Genomic DNA, 7,500 nt, shown 5'->3' with positions numbered 1-7,500 from the left:
AAACCAAACCAAACAAAACAACAACAACAAAAAACAACAACAAAACAACAGAAAACAAACAAACAAACAAAAAACAACAAAACAAAACAGTAAAACCACACACAAAAAGAAACTTAAACCAAAACCAAAAAACAAAAACACAGCAACACTACAAAAAAATCACAAACCAAACTGAAAAGAAAGAAAGAAAAGAAAAAAAAAAAAAAGAAAAAGAAAAAAAGACATATGTTGAACAAATGCACGAATTATGGTTTTTGTTATGATTCGATGCCTAATAAATAACATACGTTCTGATCCACTCTCCCAGTTGACAACAACAACAACAACAACCAAAAAAAAAAAAAAAAAAAAATCCTGACAGAAGAAGTTCATTTAAAATAAGAACAGTCAAAATCCTGATAGAAGAAATTCATTTAAAATCAGAATAGTCATGATCCATATGCCTTACCGTATTCCTTTTAACCCTCTCTCTGCCAAACTCGTATTTATGCAGCAGCTACGTAGAGGACCCATGTCACCGAAGGGTGACCAGATCATGGGTCTGGCATCTATCAACCTATTGGCCTTTATTTTCGGTGGTAGAATAGGTCATAGTCTTCTACACATCACATGGGGAATCCCCGGCTATTCTTAGACACCATATTTTCTGTGGTCATAGTACAAGGGAATTTTGCACTCTAAACTGACTGGCGGTGAAAGGGTCGAAATCAATGATAGGAGAGTAGAGAGCAACAACCAAAACTATACGAAAAGGAAAGAAAGAAAGAAACAACAACAACAACAAAAACCCAAAAAGTGTTCCGCAACTTTTCTGTGTCTGAAAAGTTAGGTCACGGGGAAAAAAAAGAAATTCGAACGGTTAAGAAAACAGAACAGAAAGAAAAATAGGGGAGCAGAAAAAAAACAACAAAAAACAAAACAAACAAAAAAAAAAACACCCTCAGCTCCTCCGAAGAAAAAGGTGTCCCACAATATTCATGTGCCAGAAAATTCAGATCTCATAAACAAAAAGTTGAAATAAGAAGTAAAAAGTTTATATTTAAAAAAAAAAAAGAAAATGAAAGAAAAAGAAGAATAAATAAACAAATATACGCTTCTTCTAGATTGTGAAGATGTACTGAGTGAAATAAATGTAAAGCCTTTCCATAAAATGCAAAGTCCATACACTGCTGCAGAATACAACATGGAGGAAGCATGGGGGAGAAGGAAGAGAAGGAGGAGGAGGAGGAGGAGGAGGAAGAAGAAGAAGAAGAAGAAGAAGAAGAAGAAGAAGAAGAAGAAGAAGAAGAAGAAGAAGAAGAAGAAGAAGAAAATAGGGAGAGATAAAGAAAATGCAAAGAGAGAACTCAAAACGATTTTTATTCAAGGATTAAGATTTTAGGCATGGCCCATTCTTCCAATCTGTCCTAGAGAGAGAGACAGACAGACAGACAGACAGACAGACAGAGACTGAAACAGAAATGATTTATTCACTTAAGGTCATGGCCCATATGAATGAAGGGCAATAACACAATATGCATGCATCATCATAACTATCAGAGAGCATTCACCATTTTCATAATTAATTAAAGAAATCATGATAATACCGTTTCTCTTAACTCTATCTAAATAAACAGAATGCGAGATAATGTATGACACCATTATCAGATGATGCCTTCAACAAACAAAATTTTAACAAACATGGACGTTCATAATATTTCTTTGGAATAAATCTTTCGCGAAAGCCATGTAACAGAGGATACAATGAACAAGAGAGAGAGAGAGAGAGAGAGAGAGAGGCGGGGGGAAATCGAAACCGCCATCGACGGGCGCAATAGCCGAGTGGTTAAAGCGTTGGACTGTCAATCTGAGGGTCCCGGGTTCGAATCACGGTGACGGCACCTGGTGGGTAAAGGGTGGAGATTTTTACGATCTCCCAGGTCAACATATGTGCAGACCTGCTAGTGCCTGAACCCCCTTTGTGTGTATATGCAAGCAGAAGATCAAATACGCACGTTAAAGATCCTGTAATCCATGTCAGCGTTCGGTGGGTTATGGAAACAAGAACATACCCAGCATGCACACCCCGAAAACGGAGTATGGCTGCCTACATGGCGGGGGTAAAAACGGTCATACACGTAAAAGCCCACTCGTGTGCATACGAGTGAACGCAGAAGAAGAAGAAGAAGAAGAAACCGCCATCACCACACACTCGAAATATATCTCCTATCTTCTCTCCTCTTACCCTCATCCAGTCCATCCCAATTCCTCCAACTTAACTAGATAAAACAAACAAACAAACAAAAAAAGGAAGGAAAAAAAAAGAAGTATGCACACACACATAAGCACTCACACACACAGACATGTTGTTAGTGGCGTTTATAATTTCCTTCCAGACTTAATTAAACACTCAAAACACTCACACACACACACACACACACACACACACACACACACACACACACACACACACACACACACACACAGAGGAACAGACACTCCCCACTCACTCTTCTTAAAAAAAAATTGAGAGTGTTGTCGGTGCCGTATCGCCAGCTTCATCCTACCAGACTGGCATACATCACACACCCAGAGAAGAGCAGTGCTTCAAGGAGGTCGAGAACCCTTGTGGCTGAAGTACCACATAAGCACTGGATTAAGTCAAACACACTCACAGACACACACACCAATCTCTCTCTCTCTCTCTCTCTCTCTCTCTATATATATATATATATATGTGTGTGTGTGTGTGTGTGTGTGTGTGTGTGTGTGTGTGTGTGTGTGTGTGTGTGTGTGTGTGTGTGTGTGTGTGTGTGTGTGTGTGTGTGTGTGTGTGCTGACAACAGCAATGTCACTGAAATCATCACTGTGAGATTGATCTTTAAAAAAGAATACATATCTATATTCTTTTTCTTCACAAATTTGAGTGTACTGTCGCCTCAAATATTAATATTAAGAATGGAACCACAAGTTCGAATGTTATACGTTTCACAGATGCATTTTGGTTTCTGTGTTTTAACCAGAACTGCATGATGGCACATCTCTAAGGCTTGAGAGAATGGCATTTGAAAGGAAGGGGAGAGTTACAAGCCTTCCGTATCTGCGCGAACCAAACTGTATATGACCACATTAACAGTCTCCATCATCTACATCCTTGTCGATCGTTATAGAATGTTAAGCGTTGCAGCCCTTCCATCTCTTCCTGTCTCTTCCCAAGGGAAGAGAAAGAGAGGCCCACCAAGAAACATCTGGCGAAGAGGCTTCCAAGGACCGTGTTCAAGACAAATTCATTTTGCCTTAAGGCAAGTTACCTTTGACATGGTAGGGCCCCGCAGGTAGAATTTACCGCGAAAGTTATCTTCCGTACGCTTCACTCAGGCAGCTAACCCATCGTTCATAATTAAAAATCCCGGCTATTCCTCTTCAGCGCATGTTCTTTTACTTCTCACTGCACCACAGTTCAGACAATTGTCTGAGAGCAAGACACAGGCTATCCGCAAAGCACGCCTGTTTTTCCTCAACAAAAAACAATGCGACAAAAGGATCCGCCATGTTTACTCTGCTTCGTGGGCAGTCACTCTTGGCAGTTATAGCAAGGACAAAGTTGCCTTTTGGTTTGAAGATCCGCGGGTAGACTCGAGCGTTCCTGAAAACTGGATACTGCTTACTCTGAGGCAGCTTGCCTTGCCTCATATAGATTTACCCGCAGGTACACCTTCACCTGCAGGCACGATGGTCTCTTAAATACGGCCCCAGGCAGACACAAAATATCTGTATCTGTATTTCTTTTCATCACAACAGATTTCTCTGTGTGAAATTCGGGCTGCTCTCCCCATTTTTTTGTATTTTTTCCTGCGTGCAGTTTTATTTGTTTTTCGTATCGAAGTGGATTTTTCTACAGAATTTTGCCAGGAACAACCTTTTTGTTGCCGTGGGTTCTTTTACGTGCGCTAAGTGCATGCTGCACACGGGACCTCGGTTTATCGTTTCATCCGAATGACTAGCGTCCAGACCACCACTCAAGGTCTAGTGGAGGGGGAGAAAATATCGGCGGCTGAGCCATGATTCGAACCAGCGCGCTCAGATTCTCTCTCGCTTCCTATGCGGACGCGTTACCTCTAGGCCATCGCTCCACGTATATATGGGCCTAACCTGAAGACCTACCGAAGCTAAGGCACAGGGTAAGGGACTGTTAGAGGTCTCTTGTTGACGACGTTCAGTATATCCCCCAGGAAGAATGAAAGGCTTACATATGTAAGTAATAGTCACATTATTTTGATTTCTTTTCTCCATCATTTCTGTGTCTGTGGTGATGAATGTTCTGCGTTTGTGCCGACAGTGCTCGTGGTAGATTCTTGAGGGCTGTTACTTGAGGCATGATAGTACCGAGCGCAGGCATCCATTTCAAGAGAAATGCTGCTTGAACCTGGATCATCTTTCGTCATCAACATATTTGTGTGGCCGACAATTTCATGCAATTCGGGGGAATAACTGAATTTTGAAATCTATGTTAACCAAAAACCAAAAAAAAAAAAAAAAAAAAAGGCAAGACAAAACAAAACAAACACAAAACATTTCAACACGGCTCAGCAACGATGCAGTTGTTGCCATTGTCAACAGGGTTAAGGGGTGGGGGGTGGGGGGTTAGTGACTGCTGTGCGCCCTGCGTTCATTCCAAAACCCCATGTTGTATCAGATCACAAGATACACATTCATTATGAAGCTAAACACACAAGAGGCGACAAAATTCCGTTAACCCGTGACAGCAGTCACGACCGTTTGCTGCCTGTCGTGTCACTGCAGGCTCTAGTCAGCAGCAGTGCAGGATCTTCTCTGGTGCGTGACCTCACAGTGACCTAGCATTTTGGCGGTGTATCTCTGTACAGTGTTGTTCAGTCAGGCAGACATGGCGGCAGGAAAAACATGTACGAGGAAAAAAGAAAAAAACAAAAAAACAACACCATCAGGCTCACATTTGGAAAGCTCTGCTTTGAGGAAACGACAATAATTATTCCCACAATGTCCCTCGTTTTCCCGGCAATATCCCGAACCCCCAACCCTAAACCCTTCTCTCCACAGCAAGCTCATTGAATTCCTGTCCATTTCATTCCTACATGTTCTCTCAACAAGTGCAGTAACTCAACTTTCATGTTCAAGCACTTCGTTTCCCAGAAGGCATTTTTCTCGCCACGAACAATAAAAGGAAAAATGATATCTCTCTCTAACACACACACACACACACACACACACACACACACACACACACACATATATATATATATATATATATATATATATATATATATATGTGTGTGTGTGTGTGTGTGTGTGTGTGTGTGTGTTAGAGAGAGAGATCATTTTTCCTTTTATTGTTCGAGGCGAGAAAAATGCCTTATATATATATATGTGTGTGTGTGTGTGTGTGTGTGTGTGTGTGTGTGTGTGTGTACACTCTTCGGTTACGCATCAGTCATGCCCTAAAACTGATATCGATCAAATGTGAACAAACATGCCTATTGTAACTAAATGTCCGCAACAACCACCAATGTGCGTGTGGCTGAATATCAATAAACACTGCATCACCCCCTCCCCCCCCCCCCCCCCCCCCCCCCCTTCCCCCCCCACACACACACCTTCTCCTTGTAACTAAATCTCTTACCTCTGGAAAAGCGACGAGGCTGGAAGATGTCTATGTATCCCAGGTACACTGTGTCCGTCCCTAGTCCAGTGCGTCCCGCGTTCCGAGTCCTTGATCTGTGAGTCCAGTCCGCCGAGGTGTTTGTCCCTTAGGGTCTGTACATGCTTCTCCCTGAGCCCCGCGTGTGCCGCTCTGGGTCACTTCTATGAAGGAGGTCGAGAAGCCTTCTGTGCATCCCGGATCCAATACGTTCTGGTCCAGAGTCTCCGAGGGCTTCTGTTTGTGTGAGCAGGTCCTGTGTTCTATCCACCGGTTCTGCTCGTCCAAGGATCCTGAGCTCTGTGGTCTCTGGTCAGGTCCTGCGCTGAAGGAAGTCAAGAGAGAAAAAGAAAACATTTATTGTGGTATTATGATAACTTGTCACTACTTGTTTTTATTTAAAAGCATTGTATACATCGCAAAAGCTTTTGGTTTACCACACACACACACACACACACACACACACACACACACATACTGAACAAAGTGTATTGTGAACAAGGTTCATTGCGGATTTGGGCAAACATATGACTTGGTCTGAACACACACACACACACACACACACACACACACACACAAATGCCTACACGCGCACAATCACTCGCATGCAAATACACATACACTTCCCCCTCACCTCCCCTCCCCGCCCCTTCGACACACACACACACACACACACACACCACACAAATGCCTACACACGCACAATTACTCGCATGCAAATACACATACACTTCCTTCTCACCTCCCCACCAATCCCATCGAGGGCCCCTTCACCACCACCACCCCCAACAATCCCGCGACCCTCAACACACACACACACACACACGCGCACGCACACACGCGCGTGCGAGCGCGTGTCAATTCGATTGATGACCAGTTTCTGACCCGATAACACGTAATGAAAACAGTCTATCGCTTTGAGGACCAGGCAGAGAGCATCTGGATCGAAACTATAGACCCATCAGTCTTAATGAAAGAAGAGACCTTTCCAAACTACAGACATTTTGACTGCTTATTCCAGCAGGTCTATTACGCGCACGTAATCCACACTCCTTCTCCCGTGTGTCTGTCTGTATGCTTGTCTGTCTGTCTGCCTGTCTGTCTGTCTCTCACACGCACACACACCTTAGCATTCATTTATCCATGTGTACCTGCATATCTATCTATCTATCTGTCTATCTATCTATCTATATCTATCTATCTATCTATATATAGAGAGAGAGATGGAGGTACACTCAAACACACACACACACACACACACACACACACACACACACACATCCCCCCACCATCTCTCTCTCTTTCTCCCCTCACTCTTCCTATCTCTCTGTTTACTTCACATTAAATGCTGAACGTTTTTCCTTGATGTCTGTCTGTCTATTTGTCCGTCTTTCTGTCTTGTCTTGTTTTTCTCCCCCCCCCCCCAGCCTCCCCCCCTCTCTCTCTCTGTCACTCTCTCTGTCCCTTCTTCTCTCTCTCTTTCTCTCTCAACACAATATGTCTTTCTTTCTCTCTCTTTCTCTCTCCACCCCATCTCTCTCTCTCTTTTTCTCTCTCTCCACCCCATCCTTCTCTCTCTCTCTCTCTCTCTCTCTCTCTCTCCTACACACACACTCTGTGTCTCTCAGTGAATCTCAGTGTGCCTCTGTTTCTGTCTCCGCCTTGTCTATATCTATCTGTCTGTCTCTGTCTCTGTCTCTGCCTCTGTCTGTCTGCCTGTCTCTCTCTGTCTGTCTGTCTCTCTCTTATTTGGGTCTTTGGCTTCGGACGATCATCGGATTGAAATCCATCACAACGACGTCAAAGATCCAATGACGTTGTTATCAGCGTCATGCACGGCAGTT

The 7,500-nt window shown here is 43.3% G+C and overlaps 1 protein-coding gene across 2 annotated transcripts in view; it reads right to left on the bottom strand.

Annotated features, from left to right (window-relative positions):
- Positions 1-7,500, bottom strand: part of LOC143293668 (uncharacterized) — a 191,932-nt gene that overhangs the window by 71,762 nt on the left and 112,670 nt on the right. For both annotated transcript variants that reach the window (XM_076604803.1, XM_076604804.1), the window contains exon 2: positions 5,639-5,981. The gene's annotated coding sequence lies outside the window, so the exon portion shown is untranslated. The remainder of the gene's footprint in view (positions 1-5,638; positions 5,982-7,500) is intronic.

This window comes from Babylonia areolata, chromosome 19 (genome assembly GCF_041734735.1).
Source record: "Babylonia areolata isolate BAREFJ2019XMU chromosome 19, ASM4173473v1, whole genome shotgun sequence".
Taxonomy (NCBI): Eukaryota; Metazoa; Mollusca; class Gastropoda; order Neogastropoda; family Buccinidae; genus Babylonia; species Babylonia areolata.
This window is presented reverse-complemented; position numbering and strand designations above follow the sequence as displayed.